Source organism: Rhynchophorus ferrugineus, unplaced genomic scaffold, assembly GCF_030347505.1.
Source record: "Rhynchophorus ferrugineus isolate W39M unplaced genomic scaffold, kcgeb_rfMv2 rfM1, whole genome shotgun sequence".
NCBI classification, from domain to species: Eukaryota; Metazoa; Arthropoda; class Insecta; order Coleoptera; family Curculionidae; genus Rhynchophorus; species Rhynchophorus ferrugineus.
Genome location: NW_027472580.1, coordinates 33,328,628 through 33,355,323, shown reverse-complemented (window position 1 = coordinate 33,355,323; position 26,696 = coordinate 33,328,628). Strand labels below are relative to the sequence as shown.

General features: G+C 30.6%; 1 protein-coding gene and 1 long non-coding RNA gene across 2 annotated transcripts in view; one reads left to right on the top strand and one right to left on the bottom strand.

Moving 5' to 3' along the window:
- The window catches only part of Sol1 (CUB domain-containing protein Sol1), a 1,033,997-nt gene that overhangs the window by 286,302 nt on the left and 720,999 nt on the right, over positions 1-26,696 (bottom strand). The gene's annotated exons all lie outside the window — the stretch shown is intronic.
- Positions 10,733-11,250, top strand: LOC143206714 (uncharacterized). The gene is made up of 3 exons (XR_013008512.1): positions 10,733-10,862; positions 10,921-11,046; positions 11,112-11,250. It is a non-coding gene; the product is annotated as an uncharacterized LOC143206714 (long non-coding RNA).

The window sequence follows — 26,696 nt, the reverse complement described above, 5'->3', positions numbered from 1 at the left end:
CAACAATAAAATTTGGACGTCTGCACAACATAATGGTTAAAGCGAAATTGAGCTAAACGTCACATAATCAAGATGGCGCGCAATCAAAATAGTAGCGGGACTTTTGCCACAGACATTTTCACATTAGGAAAATAAAATATAAGGGAAAAATACAGTTGAAGCAAAAACTTGCTTGATGAAAAAGGCTTGATGCCGTGTTTCCGGATACTGCCCCAGTAAAATCAACCATCCAGGATTGGTATGCTAAGTTTAGACGTGGTGAAATGAGGTGAACCGACGACGATGAACGCAGTGGACACCCAAACGAAGTTGTTACCAACGAAAGCATTAAAAAATCTACAAAATGACTTTGAATGACCATAAATTGAATTGCAGACACTCTAAAGGTATCAACTGAATGTGTACATCATATCATTCGCAAATATTTGAGTATGAGAAAGGTTTGCGCAAAGTGGGTGCCGCGCGAGCGCACTTTTGACAAAAAACAAAGACGAGTTGATGATTCGAAGCAGTGTTTGAAGATGATCATTTGTAATAAACCCGAGTTTTTGCGTCGATATGTAACAATGGATCAATGGATGAAACATGACTCCATTATTTCACTCCAATAGACGGTCATGCGAGTGGACTGCACACGATAAACCCGCTCCAAAGCGTGGGAAAACGCAACAGTCGGCTGGCAAAGTTATGGCGTCTGCATTTTGGTATGCCCATGGATTAATTTTCAATAACTACATTGAAAAAGAAGGAGCATCCACAGCGACTAATACGTAGCGTTATTGGATCGTTTGAAGGACAAAATCGTCTAAAACGGCTGCATTTGTAGAAAAAGAAAACGCTGCTTCACCAAGACAATGTACGGTCTCACAAGTCAGTGAAAACGATGGCAAAAATCCATGGGCTTCGAGCTGCCTCCTCATCCACCGTATTCTCTAGATCTGCCCTTCAGCGACTATTTACTGTTGTCAGATCTCAAAAGAATGCTCAATGGGAAGACATTTTCGTCGAATGAAGAGGTAATTGCCGAAATTGGGGCCTATTTTGAAGCAAAGGACAAATCGTACTACAAAAATGGTATCGAAAATTTTGAGGGTCACTATAATCAGCGTATCACACTCGAAGAGAATTATGTTGAATAAATAAAACTAATTTTGCCAAAAAAATGCGTTTTACTATAGTAGGCCGGAGACTTTTCATTTGACCTGTTAACAAGTAGCTACTGGAGAAACAGATACTAACACCTATGGATTTATGAATTTCAGTTATGGGGATGTTCTTTGAGAAGTAATATCAACAAAATACAAATTTAATATTAAAGCCCTGAAAAGCGTTGTGCAAAAGCAAATATAAATTTACAAGACATCACAAAAAGAAGACTCCACTTTCACATAAATATCTAAGCATTTTGGACAATATTGAATTAGGACTCGAACGTAAGAGAACAAAACCGTATGATATTGTGCAATTGTGAAATGCATGATAAAACATTATTGTAACAAATTAGTCCATTAATCAAATTAGAAATGGAGATACAGCAATGCATAATTTCTTTATGCCTTGAATAATTAATTCAATGTCTTATATTATCTGTTCCCAATTTACGGTTATCCATCGTATAATACAGATGAGACATTCATTTTAATTTCTAATCGATATAGACCTGATGTTATCGTATTAAACTTATAAGGTATAAAAGTAGTAAATTGATATTGTTCCACAATATAAAAATAACCCTCCTATTATATTTTCCTAATAAAGCATAGTTATAATGGAACTTAATTTATGTTTCTTGGTACGATAATATTTCGCACAAGTTGATGCTTCAGTTTTAAGCTCGTTACTAAATTGCGAAACTATAAAAGTACTAATGCACTTATGTTCGGAAGTTTCTTAGTGGTATCAGACAGGGCAACCAAAGCAGTAAATTTTAAAGTTGATTGGAATAGACCTATGTCGGAGAACGTACGCTTTCGCTAATTGTGAACTTAAATTGCATTTTGTGTCTCTTGGTGGCAATTAATTCCTGTCACAACCGAAAAGTAATTAAAGCTAGGGAAGGTAATAAACTTTTTATTACGGTTTCGCTGAAAAGTTTTCGAGATGATATTCATATTGAGACGGGTTTAACTCTGCTGGAATATTCTCGGTTATATTTGTTTTGCGCTAAAAGTGTACTTTAAAAGGCGATATTTGACTTTAGCGTGGTCGACATTTTCTAGCAACTTTAACTTATACAATTAGCGTTTTATTTAGTTTTACTTTTCTATTTTAGCGGCATACTTTACTAATTTAATTATGGTATAATACGTTTTAAAATATTAGTCGGATAGTTTTCTTCTTTTACGAAATTCGAGTTCTTAGCGGAGTCTGTTGTAGTAAGAATAATACAAGTATTTTGGAAAAAATCTACTTATTAGTTTCAATAGCATATCTGGCTGGAAAACACATGGTTCTCAAACATATCTGTGAATTCTTCAACCATTTTCTCCAATTTTCTCAAGCTAATAACATGCCAAAAACCAAACTGTTCATGAAATCCCTTTAAATCGCATTAATTGAAGTTTCTTTAATATTATTTACAGTTTCTCATTTCAGATATTGCTGAGTAAAATCTAATCGTTTTTTTTTTGTAAGCTGCAGTAAATTTAGTTAGTTTACTCATGTCCAACAGGTGATTTTGAATTGATTCAGCTTTCTTATATTCTATATTCTTCTTCTTTTTTCTATATTCACTAAATATTTGAGAGAGCAGAGGATGTACTCTCTATGATAATATATCATCTCTGCAACATTTCATTAATATAATTCTTAACTTTTGTATATTTTTCTATTACTTTCGTTATATTATGTATAGGATATAAATATGTATATCTAAACTGACTTTCGTCATATATTTTATTTGTATTTCTTATCGCTTAGTTTTCGAAATACATTCAAATAATAGCTACCGTTTACATTGTTTCTTTTGAAATCATTAAACAATATTCACGCCTCAAAAAACTTATATTGCTACATTGCTCAGCTCAGCAAGCTACATTGGTCAGCCGATTGGCCCTAATCCTCTTTGGATTAATCTTTTTTACCTCACTATTTTAGGCTTACTTTTTTATCTAAGGTGTTACTATAATGTATTTAAAAAAACATCAATATTATTGTATCATGGGGTTTGGTTTGGGTTAGATGGGAATTTTGAACTATGTTGTGTATGAAAACTCACCAAAAGCTGGAATAAAGATAGAGATGCGTCATTCATCTTTTTTGCTTTCTCAGGTTGGTATTTTCTTTCAGTATATGTCAATTTTTAAAATTTGTAGTTTTTCGCGTAGTTCCTCTTTTGTTTCATCGATTTTCAATTGTTTTGGCAACTCGTAATTCATGAAATTCTTAGATTGAATTTTATTTAATATAATTAACGAATTAATATATTAATATTGATTAACATAAATACGTTTTTTGTTTTCTCGATTGAAATATTGAATATTGAGCAATAATTGCTGATATATGAAAAGTTGGAAAGAAAGTTATTCTGTTAATATGTGTTTTGTGATTGTCGTAGTCACCCTAAATGAAGAAATTAACTAACCATCATAATTAAATTATCTACGAGTGGACTGTTTGACTTAAATATGTAAGTCGGGATAACCGATGAAGGGAATGCTTTATTTTACGTTCCCAAAATAATTTTTATGGCGCGCTTCAACATACGCGAATATACAAAACTATGAAGCTGTTGGTTAGGTTAGGTTGTTTGCATTGACCATTCGCATTTGCACCAATGAAGATTGCTAATAAAATAATAAAATATATGCCTGATAACATACTAATATTATTTAAGAAAGCATTGTCCGATTAATCTCTTTAGTAACTTTGTCATCCAAATTTATTTCTAGATTAGTATAAAACTGAACTATTAAACACATTTCTGTGAAGAATATATATTCTTTCTTTTGGAAATATTTCGATTGATAAAAGGCGCCATTAATTTTTAGTATTTGAATTGGACGTTATCTAAATTGACCCATCAATTAGAGCAGCCATTCGAGGCCACTTAGTGCGGCTCCTAACTTTTATCGTCTTCGTTTGTTGTAGATAAATTTGAAGATAAACACTTAATAAAGGAAACTTCGTAGTTTATTTGAAAATATAATTCAATTATTATTGTGAGTTATTTATTGATTTCATATTTTCTTTTTTATATATAATTTACTTTTTCTTACAAATTTGGCTTTATCCCAATTGGGAATACATTTAGAAGTAAACGCTAATAATAACGCTAAACTAATTACAATTATACGTTCCGAACCATGTTTATTGGCATTATTAGATCGAATGGTATACGATCAGAAAGAATAGCTATGCTTCCTGCAGTTAAATTCGCAACCTATTTTTATACAGGACGTTTTATTGGATAGGGTGTTCGCACTAAGCATGCCATTAATATGAGTTTTCTAAGGAAGCTTAGGGTGACTATGTAGCATATGTAGAGATATATCAGACTAGACAGTGATACCCAATAATCAAAAATAATTGCAAACTACCCATGTTTCACAATGATGTTTTAGATTTACTCAGATCTTTATAGTACTAAATAGTAATTAATAAAAACAATCAAAATTATATTTATACTATTAAACGATAGATCTTAACAATAAATATTTTTATAAGATCAATAAAACAGCTTAATTTATACGTGAAAACCCGAAGGTCTCTAAAAAAATCCAATAACAGGGCAGTAAAAAAACTATGCTATAAGTTTAAAAAAATCCATAAAATAGAAATAGGGTCGTTACTGTTTCGTCTATAATAAGCAATAAATATAGAAACGACTTGGAACTGAAGCCTTCGGAATATAAATGATAAAAGATACTGCAGGACTCAAACGAGCTTAGGAATATACAATACAATTCCATACAAAACCAAGAAACTTATTTAAGTAACGATATAAGATATAATTTTAAATTAGTATAACAAAGTTATATAGAGAGAAAAGTTCCTTTCGTTATAGTAATGGGTTTCTTCAAGATTTGTTATTGTATATCCGTATTTTTGTATGTTATTTTAAGAAAAATAAATATATTAAAGAAAGTAGAAATCTTGAATACTACTATCAGTTGAGGTTGAGGCTGAATGTTTTACACATTTAACATTACCTGCAATAGGTTAATAGTGGCAGTAAAACATGTCTGAGTTACTTTTAATAAAAATTAGCCTTTAATGTGAAATAATGTTGAAATAAAGCATGATGTGTAGTTTTTCTCCTTTAGGAAAACTTATCTTTTAGATGTGAGTTAATAATTGAATTTAACATAATTTATTTAAAGGCCTCAATTAATAAAAAAAACTGAACCGATTTCAAAAAAGTATATAAGGAACTCACTAAAAATAAAAAATAAAAAAATAGATTTTTAATACAAAAAAACTTTAATATGTTTAAAATAAAATATGTATATAATAATCGTTGTAATTATTAAATAGAAATAAACAAAATCCTTATTTAACCTATCTACTACACTTATTTTATATTCTAACATATGCACAAAATTTAGCTTAATAGCTACTTAAACCTATTTATCTATATTTACAATATTATTTTAATTACTACCAACTGATCACTTTCAACTGGAACGTATATATACCTCCTTCTTTTTCATCTAGGTCTATTGATTAAAACTGACCTACGATTGAAACAACACTTTAATTATATGATTATGTGATTTTTGCATCTCTTTCCAGTTATTTAGTCGAGATATTTAAGAAAAGTGCAAGTTTCAGTTTCTTCCCTTTATGAGAAACATGTGATTTTGTATTTTTATCATATTTTTGCTCATATCTCGAAAACTATAAGAGATAATTCTATTTGGGGATCGACAATGTAATTGGCATAACGAATATTACTTGGAATGTGATCAATTTAAAGAAACAGCAGGTCGCTGATATTGCATGCGGCCATCATATAGTTTTCTTAGTGTCCAATTGCTTATGAACATCGGTCCTATAAATTAATTTTAAAGGATTTATAACAGATGATATTAATGTGTATTGAATGGCATAGGGTATATTTGTAACCAACTTCATATTGAAGCATCACTGACAGGCCTCACTTTTTAGTATGCGTATGAAGTGTCAATGTGTTGTAAAACATTTTTTTCAGTGCGTTGAAAATATCCTAATTTGTACTGAGTAAATTGCATTTAAACTGCATCAAATGATATGCAATGCTTATAGCAACCATGCTTCATTTCAATATATAAATATTGGTTTCGACGTTTTAAAAGTGGTGATTTTGATAAGAGAAAGAGATTTTAGCAATTTTTAAAGCAAGGATTTAAAGGCTTTACTTGATGATTATTCGTGTAAAATGCAAAAAGATTATGCAGAACTGCAGGGAGTTACACAAGAAATGATTCCTAATTGAGTAACATGGGAATAATCCAAAAGCTTACATATTTTGTGTCATTTGACTCTCGTATTCTATATATAATAAGTAATTATAATAGTATAAGTAACTTTTCTCTCTATTTAACTTTGTTATACTAATTTAAAATTATCTTATATCGTTACTTAAATAAGTTTCCTGGTTTTGTTTAGAATTGTATTGTATATTCCTAAGCTCGTCTGAGTTCTGCAGTATCTTTTATCATTTATATTCGGAAGGCTTTAGTTCCAAGTCGTTTCTATATTTATTGCTTATTGTAGACGAAACAGTAACGACCCTATTTCTATTTTATGGATTTTCTTTAACTTATAGCATAGTTTTTTTACTGCCCTGTTATTGGATTTTTTTGGTGACCTTCGGGTTTTCACGTATAAATTAAGCTGTTTTATTGATCTTAAAAAATATTTATTGTTAAGATCTATTGTTTAATAGTATAAATATAATTTTGATTGTTTTTATTAATTATTATTTAGTACTATAAAGATCTGAGTAAATCTAAAACATCATTGTGAAACATTGGTAGTTTGCAATTATTTTTGACTATTGGGTATCACTGTCTAGTCTGATATATCTCTACATATGCTACGTAGTCACCCTAAGCTTCCTTAGAAAACTCATATTAATGGCATGCTTAGTGCGAACACCCTATCCGATAAAACGTCCTGTATAAAATTAGGTTGCGAATTTAACTGCAGGAAGCATACTTATTCTTTCTGATCGTATACCATTCGATCTAATAATGCCAATAAACATGGTTCGGAACGTACAATTGTAATTAGTTTAGCATTATTATTAGCGTTTACTTCTAAAAGTATTCCCAATTGGGATAAAGGCAAATTTGTAAAAAAAAGGTAAATTATATATAAAAAAGAAAATATAAAATCAATAAATGACTCACAATAATAATTGAATTATATTTTCAAATAAACTACGAAGTTTTCTTTATTAAGTGTTTATCTTTAAATTTATCTACAATAAACGAAGACGATAAAAGTTAGGAGCCGCACTAAGTGGCCTGGAATGGCTGCTCTAATTGATGGGTCAATTTAGATAACGTCCAATTCAAATACTAAAAATTAATGGCGTCTTTTATCAATCGAAATATTTCCAAAAGAAAGAATATATATTCTTCACGGAAATGTATTTAATAGTTCAGTTTTATACTAATCTAGAAAAAAATTTGGATGACAAAGTTACTGAAGAGATTAATCGGACAAATAGTAACATGCTTTCTTAAATAATATTAGTATGTTATTAGGCATATATTTTATTATTTTATTAGCAATATTCATTGGTGCAAATGCGAATGGACAATGCAAACAAACTAATCTAACCGCTAAATTCATTGTGACATATTTTTATATAAAATAACAGCTTCATAATTTTGTATATTCGCGTATGTTGAAGCGCGCCATAAAATTATTTTGGGAACGTAAAATTAACCATTCACATCATCGGTTATCCCGACTTCCATATTTAAGTCAAACGTCCCACTCGTAGATAATTTAATTATGATGATTAGTTACTTTCTTCAATTAGGATGACTACGATAATCACAAAACATATATTGATATATATATATATCATATCATACAACATATATTAATCATATAACAGAAATTATTGCCCAATATTCAATATCTCAATCGAGAAAACAAAAAACTTATTTATTTTAATCAATATTAATATATTAAGTCGATGATTTACTCGATGTATCATATGATGAAAAATAGATAAAAAGGTAAAATAAATAATAAATATGATAAAAAGGAAAATTCGCGTGTTGGTAAAATTTTGTTTTTGAAGACAAAAATACAGTTGAAACAAGAACATGGCTTGATGCCGAGTTTCCGGACACTGCCCCAAAAAAATCAACCATCAAGGATTGGTATGCTAAGTTTAGATGTGGTGAAATGAGCACCGAAGACGGTGAACGCAGTGGACGCCCAAAAGAGGTTGTTACCGACGAAAGCATTAAAGAAAATCCACAAAATGATTTTGAATGTAAATTGAAACTAAGTGAAATAGTAGACACTCTACAGATATCAACTGAACGTCCACATTATATCATTCACGAATATTTGGGAATGAGAAAGTTCTCTGCAAAGTGGTTGCCGCGCGAGCTCAGTTTTAACTAAAAACAATGACGAGTTAATGATTCGTAGCAGTATTTGAAGATGATAAAGTGTAATAAACCCGAGTTTTTGCATCGATATGTAACAATGGATGAAATATGGCTCTATCATTTCACTCCGAAGTCCAATCGACAGTCATCCAAGTGGACTGATGAACCCGCACCAAAGCATGAGAAAACGCAACAGTCGACTATCAAGGTTATGGCGTTTACGATGCGCATGGAATAATTTTCATTGACTACCTTGGAAATGGAAGGACCATCAACAGCGACTATTCCATAGCGTTATTGAACCGTTTGAAGGACAAAATCGCCGAAAAACGGCCGCATTTGAAGAAAAAGAAAGCGCTGCTTCACCAAGACAATGCACCGTGCCAAAAATCCATGAATTAAGCTTCAAATTGCTTCCTTATCCACTGTATTCTCCATATCTCGCCCGCAGCGGCTATTTCCTGTTCTTAGATCTCGCTCTTGCTCAGATCTTAAAAAAGCTCGTTAGGAAAACAATTTTTTCGAATGAAGAGGTGATCGCCGAAACTGAGGCCTATTTTGAAGCAAAGGACAAATCGTACTACAAAAATGGTATCGATTGGAGAGTTGCTATAATCGGTGTATCACCCTTGAAGGGAATTATGTTGAATAAAAAAAAATAATTTTAACAAAAAATTTATTTTATTATGGTAGGCCATGGGCTTTTCAATTGACTTGTTAGTTCTTTCGAGATGAAATCCAGAAATTTCCTGAAAAATTTAAAAATAAAAAAAAAACTACGGTTGAAAAATTTCCTGACTATGAATAAAATACATTGTACCGAATTTTCACAATAAAGCTTTAAATAAAAAATTCTTTAAAACTAAATTGTAGGCCTAATATATACATATATTACATATTTGAAAATTAGAATTACTAATAGTATCTATTTTGTATAACAATCATAAGAATCAAAAATAAAAGTGTCTACTTATTATATTAGGTGCTTGAATTTTATTTTTGCCATTTTACCATTAAAAGAAGCATTTATTGAGAAAAATGTTTGAAAAATGTTTTCAAGATATTTTCTAACATTTTCTACAAATTTTCCATATCTTTCTGATACCATGTCGAAAGAAACTAAGTTGATTTTGCAGTGATCCAACCACTGATCCATTTTTGGCACTTTTCAGTGTTTAGAAACAATGTATTAGCAATATCACGCTGCATCAATCAGAAGAAGTGAAAGTCGGAATAACTCTATTTGATCTATGCTCTTTCTACAGAACTTTCCTTTCAAACTGCAAAAATATATGTTATATTGTGCGACTAGTACTGCACTGGCTATGGACTGAACTGTAATCTCTATCTGTTTTGAATGGTGTTACGAGTGAGATATCTAAATATAGACGGCGGGATCATTTTTAACTGTTTTAGTTCAGTGTTTCTTTGCATCGCCGCTCAACCAGTTCTCTTTTCTTTCCTTCACTTAAAATAGTTTTTTGAAGTAAATTAATAGTTGCTGTTTTATAATCCCTTTTACATATTATAGCTAGCGCAGTCGATTGGATACAGTGGATATCATAAGGCATCACTCTTTTTAATTAATTCAACCAACCGAAATCAAAGTACTAAGAAAAGAAGACCAGTTGGCGTTGGATTGGCAATTGTTCTACAGTTACTCAAAACATTTCTTGATGTAGTTAAGTGGAGTTCGGGAAAAAGTACCGCAGCTGATGCTGTGAGGTCACAAAAGATGGATTGAAGGTGCTTAAAGACCTTTAGCCTAAACTATTCCAAGTTAGAAACATTCACAAGTGCTTTGACAACCACCCATAGTCCCTGTATTCCCGGGACACGCATAACAGTTCAAGGTGTAAGAGCACCAAAGGCAGACTGATGTTGCTGTGACACAGTCTACTGGATTTAGGACAGAAGTTTACAGTTCAGGGTGAACTTATTATACTGAACTCTAAAATATTACTGAACTTCACTATTAAAGGATTATTCACTATTTATATTAAACTATTGTAACGTTGGCATGTAAGATAATGAGCTTGCATGTTTTGCGCGCTTTGCTATTTTTTTGTAACAATATGTCATTCAATTTGAGAATTGTTTTAGCAGCTCGTAATATAGTACACCTTTCTGATACCACCATTCGATTGGTATGACTTTTCTGGACTAATTCCTCGAAAGAGACCCCACTGTTTATAGTTGGGATTGTTATATTAGGCGCACCTATCATCGCCAATTACAATATACCATAGAAATCTTATTTTGGCCTGCAAGTAATTAAATGAATAAACTGTTAATATGATGGTAAAATATCTGTGAAATATATGTAATAATCAATTAATAATAGTTTTATTGGTTATAGGTTCTAAGGGTTAACCGATAACTGCAGAGGGCTTTTAGAGAGGTAGCAGAAAAGCTATTAAAACCGAGCATCAAGAACAGAAACAAAATCCTTTTATCAGCAAATATATCGTGACGATAACGAATGGTATGTTACTGCTAATTCGAGCTATAATTACTACAAATCGTTTTTTCACGTTGTTTGCAATACAGCGCGAATACCGTAGACTGGACTGATGAATCGACTCTATTTCTGCTTCGAACATCAATCTACGGAACCATTAATAACCGTTTAAACGACAGCCAGCGACCGCAAGCCTGGCCATTCAAATTATTTACCGCTCCGAATTTTCATGGAAAAAACACAATAGAGCAAATGTTACGGTCTATTGAATGCCGACAGATATTGAATTATGGTTAACTGCATAATAGCAGCGCTATTAGTTGTTTAATATGAACATACCGCGTTTGCATTACACCTATGGCTTAAATGCTTTATGAATTTAACATGTTAGATATAATGAAATAACATTTATCCTTGGCGCTGCATTGGAGAATGAAATGAATTCAGCTTATACAAATTTAATTATATCAAATACATATTAATTTTTTAATTCACATTCATTTTTAGTTAAATCATTAAAATTTTGGCTAGAAAAGGAATATTTGTACAGATTCATTACTAGAGGATACAAGATAATTCTGATGGAGATTAAACATGACTTTTAATTATTTCCATTAATTAGTAACAACTTTTATCTTATGATTTTATCAAATCTACATATGCTGACATATTTGATAACTTTTTAACTATTGTTTACTGTTATTTGAAGAAATGATTAAAACTTAAGGTAAATTTAAAATATCAGTTACTTCTTGCATATTTTTTAATATAATAAATAACTCAAAAACGTGCAAATTCTTTGCAAACTTCAATAACTTTAATAATAGAACATTACAACAATATATGGAAATATTACGATCTCAATTGTCCAGATCATTCCCACTGATATAAATAAAATTTATTTTTGTGATTGTTGTTCGTTTTATTTTCTATCCAAAATTTTTTTACCAACTCTCTGTAATCCGTAAACTTGTTCCAATATTTACTTTGATCATCACATCTTGATTTAATTTTTTTATTTTCAAACAATCTTGGGGAGAAAAATAATTCATATTAAATATTGTACTTGAAATATATTGCATTTAAATATTGGAATCGCTGTGGTTTAGTCTGATGTATGTAAATTGGTAAAATAAGCGCTCAGATTATCCTTATTTCATTTATTGTAATATTCTTATGTTTCCATACACTCCATCTTAAAGAAAGGGAGGAAGTTCCTCTGCTCAAATTATCGTCATAAATACAATAGTGCTAAGATTAAAAAGTTGCTGAAAATTCATTTAGTTGAACTTTAAAATATTGTATTTTTTTCGCAATAAATGCCTATTAAAAGCGAATACAAAATAAAAATATATAATAGTTATAATATATTTTTTAATTTTAAATAAATTCCTGGATATTTCATTAAAAAAACAATTTCTAACTATACTGCAAATAATACTATAGAGCCAATTTACTTTTGCACGAAGGCAATGACAATATTATACTAACTATTATTAGGAAAATTATATAACCTAAACCCAATCAATAATTTGTGGAGCTTGATATATTTTTGTCACATTTTAGGGTCTTCTTTTGACCAGCTGGCGTTTATCTGGACTGGACCTAGTGCGTAACGTCGGCCCGAACCACGGTCCCAGGCATTAAGCCTACCGAATGGAAAGTGACCTACTTAGAGATCATCACAGGAGACATCCGGTCTTAGTCAGCTTGTTTACTGGGGTGACTAGAATGATTTTCCTTGTCAGGTTATTCTCTTTCGTGTTTTGGACAATCACGAACATAAACCTACGACCATGCTCCAGCAGGATTCGCACCCGCGACCATCGTAATAGTAGAAGGGCAGTCCCATCGCATTGACCATTACGCCAACCAAGCCGGCAATGAGCCTAATCTGGGTGATTCTAGATAACGCTGAATATATCACTTTTGAAGTAAAGTATTTTGATGAACAAAGCTGAATTTTCTTTAAAAATTGTGGCTTCATTAGTTAAATTTTATACTTATTAAGTGATGTGACATTATTTATTTCACCTCGTTTTCTCATGATATTTGTCTTATGTACCAATAGAGAGTTCTTTATTTTTTCCAGTAATTCCAAGAGAGTGGCCATTTGTGAATTTCCTTGGAAATGCCCTTATAATTCTATATAAAGAGCCGAACAACAAATCAATGTCTTGACATAAAATGTAATCAATATGAGGAATGCTTTATTTTTTACTATGTAAAGGTTTGGAATTACTCATAAGTTACTAATGATCCTATGGGCGCTAATTATAATAATTTAAGATAGCAAAAACGCCATATGTGATCATATAATAAAAGCAAAATTAAATAAATCTGAAATGTGCAAGCTTGAACTATAAAATTCTAGATCATAAATAAGCAAAATTATTATTCGTGTTTTACTAAACTTACAATTTTATTTATTATTTAGTAACTATATTGTTATTAAATAATGTATTTAACATGTAATATTTATATATTGGATGAAGATATAATAAAATTATAACAGTATAACAATAATAATTTATAATAATAATATATATAATAACATATAATTTATAAATGTCCAAAAAAATCGAAGGAGTGAAAAGTAAAATATGTGATAATAAAAACAATTACTTTATTTTCAATTATGTGGTTTAACATGATAGTACTGTTTAGTGGTTTATTTTTCCAGTTAGTTTATAATCTACTTAAGTGAAACACAAAATTTAAAGCCGATTGAAAAACGAGATATCAAACAAGAAACGCCGGAAAGTTGTACAGAGAAAACTACTAGTTCGAAAATTGATAGCTGCTTTAATTTTTAGTAAACTTTTGATGGCTAGTGTGATTAATGGTATCAAGTTCTTGTTTGTTTGGTTAACTTCTCAACTAAATTACTAGTCGATTAAAAAGTGTCTTCCTGTAAACAAGTATACTAATTTTCCAATGATAAGAAAAAGTTTTCGATGAGACTTTAGCTTTAGTTTTAACTTTTATGTTTTGTATTGGGTTGGTAAGTACTTTACATGTAGAAAATAACTTGATAGTCAATATAATTACGTAACAAATGATTAATTTAATATCAATTAACTACGAATAGTATTCAATTAAAATATTAAAACAATATTATATTTCCTTTATATTAATTCTTATTTTTTATCATTAATTATGTTACACTTTTATGTTACTAAATGTTATTTATAATTATAGTTATTTTATTGAAAGTTATATTGCGGTAGATTATAAAAATATAATAGATTCATTTAATTCAATTCTGTTAGATTAAAATTGCTGGCTTAGCCTATTTCGACATGGATATTTTTAAATAGTTTCTAATTGAATATATGAAAACACTATAAAATCTGAATAACAACAAAATACCTAAGACTCTTTGTGTTTTACAATGTAATATAAAAAAAATATTCAAAAAATTCCATATATAAGATAATTAGGATTGAGAATACTAATTATATTATATTATATTTTGTACACTAGCCTTTAGACAGTCACAATAATAATCACAAAATAAACTACATGCAACCATATAGGGAAATCTGTCTTTAATCATTATCTATCAATCTATCTCTTTAACCGCTGCAGCTACTTTTGGTTGGTTGTTTTGTTCTATTTTTGTTTTGATGCATTTTTGTTATGAAAAGTCTACATTTCAAAAATCGTTTAATTCTATTTAACTTGCCAATCTTTCAGGCAAATTATAGATACCAAAAAATATCCTTTGAACAAAACCATTCATTGAACCATTTTCTAACTTTTTCGAAAATGGTGAAGTGCTGCTCTTCAAGAGCCTATCCCATTGCTACAAAAAGTTGGTAATTGGACGGTGCAAGATTTGGAGAGTATTGCGGTTGCAATACTCTCCAAATTGCAATTTGTCCCATCATATGTGCTTTGATCGCTTCCTTGTCGACTTGTTTTTACTTTATGAGGCGACGGTTATCGTGATTTAAAATCAGTTTACAGTGTATTCGGACCCATTCTGCTGTCGGTAGCGATTACTGTTAACCGTTTCACCAGGTTTCCAATATTTCGTAATATATCACGCTACAATGGTTTAATCAAACACAAAGCATTGTCCTGCGACCAAAACGATGTGGCCTTGGTGTCGATCATCGATGTGGTAGCTATCTTCCCATCTTTTGGATTTTTCCCATTGCTCCTAATCGACTGATAATCGTTTTTTGTGCCATCGCCAATTGTTTTTGTGTTTGAGTTGGTCCTTCATCCAATAACTCTTGCAGTTTCGCAACTTTCGATCTACCAGAACGATATTAGCATTACGCATCAAAATCTCCAGTTTCGAATTTTCGAAACAGCGCCTTAAATGTTTTTTTAGGTTAGAGGATGCTCACAGTCAATTTTTACCAGCAAATTATGACTCAGCGGCTTTTTCATTTTTATTAAATAAGAAAAGTAATGCATGTTTTTATGCACGCAGCGCGTATCTATGACGGTGTTACATTCGCAAAATTTAACATGTATACGTGTCGAATCATAACATTGTATACTTAAGTCTAGCGTCTAGCTTCAGACCGGTAATACTTTCTGGTATCCAGTATCGTGATAGTTGCGCTATGTAATAAATAGATCTATTGATAATGATTTTGAAACTTGATTATTTTGTAATGCCTGTAAGTCATAGTAATTTATTGTTTGTGATACTCCATGTACATATATATACATTAACATAATTAGCGTAATCAATGCTTTTTCTACCTTTAACCAAGGCGGGTTTATCTGGATTGAACCTACTGTTTAACGTGGGCTCCGAACCATGGCCCTCGGCATTAAGCTTACCGACATCCCGTCTTAACCAGCCTAGGTACTGGCGTGACTGGGATGGTTATTCCTTGTCGAATTTTCTACTGCTAACTTTAGATACTTTTACATTTACAATTACAAACATAAAGGACATCCATACCCCATCTCGATTCAAACCTGCGACTAACACAACAGGAGGACCGTCCTATCGCCTTAACCATTGCGCAACTAAGCCGACCAATAAATAATATATTTGAACTGATATCACGATGCATGTAGTATCTGTTAAAATATTTTACTATTTACTTCTTGTAACGTAACAACCGTCGAGGTATATGTATTTTTGTGCTAAAGTTAAAAACTAAATAATTCATCAGTATATAATGAAATTTAAAATATTACTAAAATAACCATAATCTTATAGTTCTAATTAAATATCTCTTATACAATTCATGATTTGTATAATAAAGCGTATTTATCTGACGAATTTTGCAAAATAGTTTACTAGAGAAAATAAAACCATTTTTCAGATTTCTAAATTGAAATGCAGTTTTGTATAAATTAGCTTTTCTTATTTTATTTAGGCGGTGCCTGATGAAGTGTCTGAAGAGTGATTTATAACTTTCTCTATCTAAATCGGAAACGAGCTAGGAATTATTGTGGTTGATTATGATTTTCATAATTTTATGATGTAATTTAAGTTCAAATTTAAATCACTATTTAATAACTAATTAATTTTATTATTTCAGCCATTCGAAAGTACACTAACATTTCTTAATATTTTGTTGATTTATAATTATCCTACAGTGACTTTATTGATATTACTTCGAAAATAACAAAATTGATTATAAATGGTCAGCTATTGAATTGGTAAAATTTCAACAATAATTTTAGCGATAATCAGTTATTCTGCATCACTAGTGTTACACTATATTCACACAAAATGAATAACTCAAATAAGTGTATAACAGTATAAATAATTAGACTACGATATGGAGAATAAAATTAAATATTGAATTTAACGATTATTATTAATAATAATAATAATGATAAATACTAGTATCATCCCATATAGCAACAAAGCTATGTATGTTGAGATGAATCTCAATGCAAAACCTGTCGGAAGGAGCACATAAAAAAAGAACTGGAACTAAAATGCAGAAAGATATACTGGTTAATTAGAAATCTATATGCATTTATGGAAATCAGTTGTGGAAATAAAAAAAAAATTTAGAACAAAAAGCATGAGAATGATTACCTATATCGCTTATATGGCTGTTATTGAGTAAATCAAGAGATTCTTAAAGAGGTATTGGCATAGACTCCATTCTAGCCGACCGAAGTATTGCAACTCTTGGATTACATTTTGAACTTGCAGTGCAGTGTATTTTACATAAAAACAAGTTGTATTAAGTAATACATGAACATGATTACTATAGAGATTAAGTAAAGACCAATGGAATTTTCAAGATTTCTTCATATTTTCAAAGCTTAACCCTTAATAAGCCCTTAGGAGGAGTTCCAAATTAGAGTTTAAAATATTTTCGGCAGAGATATAGCTCTTTTAGTCAAGCGGCATTTATAAATGAAACTTTAAAAATATTTTTTTCAAATCTACTTTTTTCAAGATGGTTGACATGATATCTCAAGTAACTAATTTTACCCTACAAAGTAACCTATTTACTTGAAAGTTGGCGTAGGCCTATACACTCCTCTATCGTATTTAGGTTTAGACTCTGCATCACTGGAACACCTACATCTTCTAAAATAATTTAAACCCAGTCTTCTACGATCCGACAAGTCTTTTTAAGGGCATATTCTTAAATGTTAAATTTAAAATATGAAAAAAATCGACCTTATTTTCAATATCTAGACTAAAACATCTTTTAAAACAGGTTATTGTAGAAATAAATTATAGCAGAACATCGAGTAGTAACAATGTATTAATTTAAAAAATCCAAACTTTTTATACGATTCGAAATTATACGAAATATACATAAACAGTAAAATTGAAATGGTAATATTTAAATAAACTATTTAATCAATAATTAATAACGTAATTACGCCAATGGAATATAATAAATGAATTATTATTATTAGAGATCACCGTAAGCATGCCAGGAATGCAGTAAAATCCCAGAACATAATCAATCATCATAATTCCCAGTTTATCTGCCAATCTGCCTCTCGCTGGCAAAAGTTATAAATCATTTTCAGTGGTCCCCGAATGCCTGTGTTAGGCGATAACTCAAATTAGATATCGTCTAAATGAAATAACAACCTGGATTCACGGATTCATTTTCGCTCATTTTCAGAATATTTTTGTTGTTCGTCTTTTTGATAATTATACCTTCATGTGGACTTTCGCTGTTATCATATTTTCTTCCTTTATATTAATTAGCGTCATGTAATAATAAGATGATATAATCCTAATTTGTTTATATAAAAAATATAAAATATTTTTAACAAAAAAATTGAACCGACTTCAAAAAATAATTAAGGAACTCACTAAAAATTAAAAACTAATCAATCTTAGAATTTTGACACAAAAATAATTTTAAAGAAATGTACATATTAATTGTTGTAATAATTAAATAAAAATAAACTAAACCTTATTTAACCTATCTACCACACGTATTTTATATTTTACTATATACACACAATCTTAATATCTACCTAAACCTATTTATCTATTTACAATATTATTTTAACTACTACCAACTGACTACTTTGAAGTCGGTGCTCAAACCTATAATTTTTTTTGTATAGTTTGAGCTCTTTTTTAAGTCCATTCAATTTTTTTGTTAAAAATATATTATATTTCTCTTTTTAGAATTAGATATTTATTTAAAAGTGCAGCCTGTATGAGGAAAAATAGAAATAAAGGAACAATGATTGAAAATAAGGAATGCTTCAGGCCCCGGGATCCGCTACCCAGCCTAGGCGATTTGACAAATGTTCTAACTAAACAGCAACAAAAAGTTATTGTCCCTGCCGGTAATCGAACCCGCGACAACATAGAATAGCTCCGTTTGGGAGCTAAACGCTTTAACTATTATATCATAGAAGCAGTTGTCTACAATATTTCTACGAGGTCTTATTCTATAACAATAAGATTAGCAATTAAAAAGCAAACTTAATGGTTTTTGCACTGAACAACTTCCGATTTTCCGTTACATCAGCTCAGCAATAACATTATATAGAAATATCTGACTATTTTAGATAAAAAATATGCGAAAAAGTTGTACGTGCATTTGAAATTAAAGCGTTTTTGTCGATTCTTCTTTTGCCTTTCGAATAAAAAAATAGTTTTGAAATTTTAGATATTAGATTTAGATATAGATTAGATAAGTAGAATCAGTAAAATTGGCGATACATAACTTTAAAATACGCTAAATCAATTTTAACACATCTAATAGTTGATTGAGGATCCGGAAGTGAAATTCAAATTTTTTTTTATATATGTTTTATAGTTTCCGTTTACCAACTATGGGTTTATCTGGACTGGTCCTAAAGTTTAACGTGGGCTCCGAACCACGGTCCTCAGCATTAAGCCTACCGACTGGCGAGTAACCAACTTTAGAAATCATCCCAGAAGACATCCGGTCTTACCCAGCCTGGTTACTGGCGTGACTGGGATCATTTTCCTTCTCGGATTTTACTTTCATAATTTTAAACTCTTGCCTGGAACAATCACAAATTTTAAACAATCACAAACATAAATTTACGGCCATGCCCCAGTAGGGTTCGAACCCGCAACTATCGCAACAGCAGGAGGACAGCCCTGTCTCCGTAGTCACTGCGCCAACCAAGCGGGAGGAAAATATTATGATTTGTATAAAAAAGTCATTTTAAAGGAAAAAAAGGTCACAATGGAGTAAACATCAAGCACCTAGTAAAACAACCAGTTTTACTTTTATCTAAATCTCAAAAATTTTACCTAAAATTTTGGTATGTTTACTGTACATGTAAATATATATTGTATATATCACAAATTGTATTTATTCAATATATTCCGAATAAAATTGGTTAAAAATATTTTTAAGCACGATGCAGTATTTTACCTTTTTATGTTTTTATATTATCCGGAACAAAAATTCTATATAGGTTTCTTTTTTCTTTTTAAGTAAAACTGTCATCGCAAAATGTTTTCTCGAATATATACTACAATATATAGAATATAGAATATGAATGGAATAGAATATATTTCCTATATTCGACTATGTTATTGCAGCACAAGAGTTTGAATAATTTAGCAGGAGTAACAGAAATTTTCTACTTTACTACTTACTTATTCGTGTATCAATAATGGAAATACTCTTTCAATTTTCGTCCTAAAAATTGTCAAATGTGTATAAAATTTAAAATTTAATTTTATTTAATAATATTATTTAATAATGTAAATAGTTTTTATACTAGTAGTTTTAGCTATTTGTTCTGTTATTATATACGTATTAGTCGAACAACCCTTAATACTCGGCGTCTTGTAGACTCTGTTTGAAGACCCATGGTCTGGATTTTCATGCATATCTATATCTTACATTGGATATGCTTAGTATAATCACCAATTTACAAATTAATTTATTACTATTTTGCAGTTGTACTGTTCTTATAGTATATATTTGCTTCTCTTCAATAATCTAAGCTCCTGCGTGTTGTCCACTAGATATATTGCTTCCACGTTGTTGTTATTTAGCGAGGCTTATTTCAAGTTTTAAGGCAAAATCTTGGATTACTTCGTATATCCATTTGATTTCGAGATCGTCGTGCAGCATTTCGTTGGCTATGTAGCGATAAGCATTGGGAATAATTCGTAGAACGTTGTTTTGGCTGAGTTGGATATTAGTTGGTTTGATATTTGAGTTTGATATTGAGCCAACCCCATGCTGGCCTTGGTTCTATGTTTGACTAATAAACCAATCTCTTTTGATTTTAGGTCAAGTTGAGAGCGTCTTCCGACTAAACATTTTAGTTGCTTGACTTTGTGATAAAGTGATATAATTAGGTTTTTGTTATTTCGCCGCAAGGCAATACTAAGTTGGAGAGACTCACAGCTATTAGGCGTATTTTCCAGTCTCTAGTTCATTAGTAGATATTGTTGACTGCTACTTGTACTTTTTCTACAACCTTAGACAGAGATGTATTTTTACCGTGATAATCGTCGCCAATGTTCCAAGTACTATTTCTTTTGTTGTTGGGATATGAGCAGTGTAAAGCAGATACAGAAGTGGTAACAAGACGCTACCCTGGGAAACTGCAGCCGAAATAGGTTCATGTGGTTTAAGTGATGAGAATGCCTCTTCATCCGAGATTCTAAATTTTATTTCGAAAATATATGATTCCGGCAGTCGACAGTAGTCTCGCACGGATAGCAATTTGCTGCCTTACAAATTAAACCTCTAAATTATGCTAGAAGTATCAGATGTATCGCAACACATCCATTCAAGTGTTCATGAATATAAACTCATGAGATGATCAACTATATTCAGGCACTACCAATACTGTGATTTCAATGTATCTGTGTGTATCGCACAATTTGGTAAGCACTAAAATAACCATTGAAATTGTAGATTTTCCAAAACAATTCTTATTGTTTCGAATTACGTAAATATACATGAAAATGACAATATTGCAATGAATCCAATTTTTAATAGACAACTTCTTTGTAAAATTGTGTTTTACTATGACCAAAAATATTTTAAAACAATTATTTTAATAGATTTATTTTGTTTCTTTTCTCAGGGAAGGTAACAGTGGTTAATATAGTCTTGGAGTAGAATTATACAGTTTGAGGTTATAATTGTAAATGTTATAAAAATGTAGTAATCAACAAGGAATAACCACCAAGTGACACCAATAACCAAGCTGGGTAAAACCGGATGTCTCCTGAGATGGTGTTTATCTTGTTCACTCACCAGTCGGTCAGCTTAATACCAAGAACTGCTGTTCAAAGCCCACGTTAGGCTGAAGCGAAGTTAGGTTCTTGATCCCAGTCTAAATTCTAGTTGGTGAAAAATATGCTTTAAATAACTCTTTCCAGACTTTTTATTCTCAATTTATGGCATAGCTCTAAAACCTTCTTTAAACCTGCGATGGATTTAAAATACTATCATCAAAGTGGTTTTTTTTAAGTTTAAAACTATAGATCTGTAGAGAAAGAAGATTTACAGGGTAGAAGTTACTAACAAAAGCTGAGTGCTTGTGGGGCTATAATTCTGACCCTTCTTCAAATGACATCTATAAAGAAAGGAAAAACTTGAATATTATTAAGAAAATTATCTTCCCTATTATTGTTCGTATTGTTCAAATCAAAAATACAAAATGATTATGCCGATTTGACCTCGTGTAGCCTCTAATTATAATAAATTAAATATATATATATATATATATATATATATATATATATATATATATATATATATATATATATATATATATATATATATTAGTAGAAATACATTTCTTAAAAAATTGAAATATCTATAGCAAAAAAACAACATAATTTTGACCAAAATATTGGATCCCATCACTCGTGTAGTTAAAATTGAAACTCTACAATATCCCCGAAGGCAATCAATCGTTTTCAAATTTAAACTGGTTAGATATTACATTCATTCCGTTTATATTGGACCGGATATCGAACAGAAAACTTACAAAGTGGTAATTACGAATTAATTTCTACATCAATAATTTGACGATTAAATGAAAACATCGCCCATTGAAATGTAAAAATGTGTTTCGCTCGAATGCTCGATTAATTTCGGTCTTTGCGAATCATCGCGCCGAACGTGATTTCTGATTTAGAGCCATTAGCGCTGAATATAATTTGAAACATATTTTCAATACATTTCATATAAGTGTTCTTTTCCTCACAGAAAAATAAGCTTTTAATTTATAAGATAATTACTTTACCCAAAAAGTTTTTTAATGGTCATATTAGGCGAATGAAAACACATGTAATTAAATTCTTATTATTAGATATACACTTACGTTATATTCATAGGATAGAACAATTTTTGCTAAATACTTGAATCTAATGATATTTCACGATAATAATAAACTAGGTCATTAGAAAAAATCAAGTTTCATTTTATTTCTTTAGAATTTAATCACATCGTCTTCAAAATAATTAAACATAGACAATATGACCACACTGGACTAAAGTAAAGAAGTATAATTATGTAAAAAAATAAATCTATCAAATAGAAGGTGTCTCAATATTCGTTTTTTTTAAACTTATTGCGTAAATGAAACTAATTCGGATGTATGTCAATCGGTAAACTGGTTATTGGGGAATTCGGCCGATATAGAGCGTTCCTCGAAAGCGGATTAGGTTTTCTACACGCGAAAGCTTTACAAGAACAGTCGAGTTTCGGCAAGTGTAGCGTTTGAAAGTGAGAAAAGTATTCATTAAAGATCAATGCATTAGGTAAACCAAAATTCCGTAAACCGAGGTTATCAAGAACGGTAGAAAAGTAGAATAATTTTAATCAGTAAGTTCCTGATGAGACAATGTTTCAATCTTAAAGAGCTCAATTGTTTGCAGAAACAATTGGAGTGGAGGTGGGCAAGTATAATTAAACGTTCATAGATCATAATTACATCGCAAGACTTATATAAGTTATGAAAAGTGAAAGGATTACGAGTGATTGCCCCGTCAGGACAGGTCATAGTTGTTATAAAATAAATTTTTGGTATCGTCTCTACCCTCGTGCGCCAGTTTGCCTTTGTTGCTTTTCTAAATGATACTATTTCTACCCAAATATCCATGGTACCCTTGTATGAAATGGGTTTCTAAGTTTTGGTAACTCCAAATTTCAACCTTTTACTGATGAGAAACTGAACTACGCCAATCCGGTGGTCGTTCACCTTGAACTGTGATGCTAGTGATGTAAATGCACGAACTTGTTATGTTTTTTTACTTGTAACAGGCTAAAGGTATTTGAGCAGCTCCAACCTAGCTTTTGTAACCTTAGAGCTTCAGTTGCTATTCTTTTCCCCGAATTTCATTTATCTACATTAAGGACTGCTTCGAGTAACTGTGGAACGATTCCCAATCCTGCTTCAATCTGTTTCCTTTTCTTGATAATTAATTTGATTTCGATTGACTGAATTAACTCGAAACAGAATATGATTTAATCGGAATTCTGCCGACTACGCTAGTCACGAAATGATACATGAGGGAATACAGAAACAATTATTTTATTTGGAATACTATTTTGTCTTATAGAAAGAAGAGGCTTACAAATACAAGACAATATTGAGGGTTTTTATCTGTTAGAAAATAGACTAAATCTATTTCACTCCTTAAATGGTATAACATATAAGTATCCCTGCGAAATTCAATTGGTATAGAATAAATTTACTGTTTCAAATACATTGCTGACTCAAATCGGAATATTTTATAATATTGTTATAAAGTCCTGATAAATTATAAATGACTTCAAATTCATATATAGATACCCTAATAGATCCAAATATGAAATACTAGGTTTAGATTGATATATTTGAGGTTACATTGATACATGTTGAAATGAATACCTCACATTATTTATAGAGACTGTCCCGACAATTAAATGACCCCCGTTAGATGCTTAGTAGTCATAAATGTTAACAGGGTTACCATTCAGTTAAATGTACGCGATAAGAGTGAAATGATACTTGAAATGATGTTTCTAAAATTATATACTTTAGAAATCAAGATCTATATTTTAATTTTTACCCAGGATATCCCTTACTGAAGTCATATATATTGTAAAATTATCGAAATGTCATAAAAGATGGATTGAAGGTGTTCGAAATCATAAGATAACGACTGTACTAACGTATATGACTTTGGTATTTTAATCATTAAATGTTCGTTTTTATCGTGTTGTGTTTTCGGTAAGAAGTATAAATACATATATTAATTAATTAAACAGATAAATATAAAATTCAAAAAATACCATTAGTCGGAGTTGTTTGTTATCGATTTAACCAAAGTGATTTAGTTTAATGTATAATAAGTACATAGAAAATATACTATAGCTTTCTTCAAGTATTCATTTATGTAAATACTACATTTCTCTGCTGCTAATTAGCAGTAAATACTAATGGCTATAACCTAATAAATCAGCACTGTGCAAAGAAACTTACAATTCACTTCATAAATTTATACACGTTTCTCAAGAAGCAAATAGTCATTTTAAAGTTTTAGCGAACTCGGTAAGCGGTATCCGGGGAAATATTCTAAAGTTGTTCAATTTTCCGCTGTTTAGACAAAACTATTTTCGCAAACTGCCCTTAAAGCAAACAACGCGGATTTCGTTGGCTAACAACGGCGTAAGCTTCCCTTTTAGAAAACTGTTTACATACAAAACATTCTCGTTGAAATTCGGCGTCACAGGTTTGAACAGTAACATTTTTTGTTTATTTTACGAAAAGAAAACGCACATCTGATACCTGAAATTTCATTTCAAAATTATGTCACCCATTAATTAACATATTTAATTTTACACATGGCTTGGAAGTATTGGTCTTCAATTAATATATATTAGTAGATCTCAAATGCACGGTAGAAGCTGGAAACATATAATCTGTCCAACAACTACCCATCCATACACCACTCCACCTCCATATTAGATTCCTCTATCAATTATTATCATTTTTCCCTTTAATAAAGCATTGATTCAGAATCAATTGGTGAAATATATATTAATCCATATATTTTATACTACTTCCTATACTTCTACTACTCACTATCTCTGGCAACATTCAAAACCGTCACGCAAAGTAGCCATGGTGCATTCATTTCAAGAAGTGGTAAAATCATATGGTAAGTACGCTGGGTATAGCACAACTTCCCATTGGAACTTCAATAGTGTATTCTTCACAAATCTTGTACAATATATGGTCGAGCGTTGTCATGAAAAATAATTACTTTTTATCTAATATTCACTGTTGCTGGTGTTTTTTTTTGCAACGATTAAATTAATTCAATATGTTCAATTGACAAGGCTGAATAGGACAGCTGCAGTAACAGTTTTATCCAGTTTTACAATCTTGTATTACATTACGCCTTGCTGATATCACCATGTATTTTTTACGCTTCAGTCAGTCAGAAAATATGTTAATTTGTATCCACTAATTGACTTTTGCTCAGATAACCGGCCGGCTATGGGGAGGTTCAGCTTTAATATCAAAAATTCTAAAATTACTACTAATTACACTAATTACAACTAAATCTACAAATTGTGAAGAAATTATGTTTTTTTATATCCAATATATTTAAATATAATAGCATTTGCTTAAGATCTTTCTCGCACACTTGATACAACAAAATAAATAAAAAATTTCTCTACAAATTTACAGCAAATATTTGTAAATGGTCATTATACAGAACATTTACTTGAGTTTTTTAATATATTATCTTAGAATTGATTATTAAATTAATATAAAATATACACAAATTGAAGCTAATGAGCAAATTCAACTTTTAAGCGGCTTGTAATTTACAAATATTGAAACATGATTCCTAAGATAAACGAAGGCAAATTCCTTGTTTGTATAAATCTGCTTATATTCAAAATAATCTCATTAAAATGCGAGGTCACACGATACACGACAAAGTTTTTGAGATAAATCTGAATTTGGGCAGCAACAGGCTCTATTTTACATATCTTTCTATTTAGTCTTGATGTAACGTATTTATGAGGTCTTTTTTATTTATCTTTAGGTAATTAGTTCTAGACCTTCATCCTAAAATACCTGATATACATACTTAATTCAAAATTAGGCTTGAAATATGAGTTTTAAATTATTTTTTATAAAGGTTTTCGGTCATTTTCGTAAGGGTGAAAGTGTTGCTGAATCAGATATTAATTTCCACCGACTGTCACCAGTTATTGATTGGAAGATATGAGATG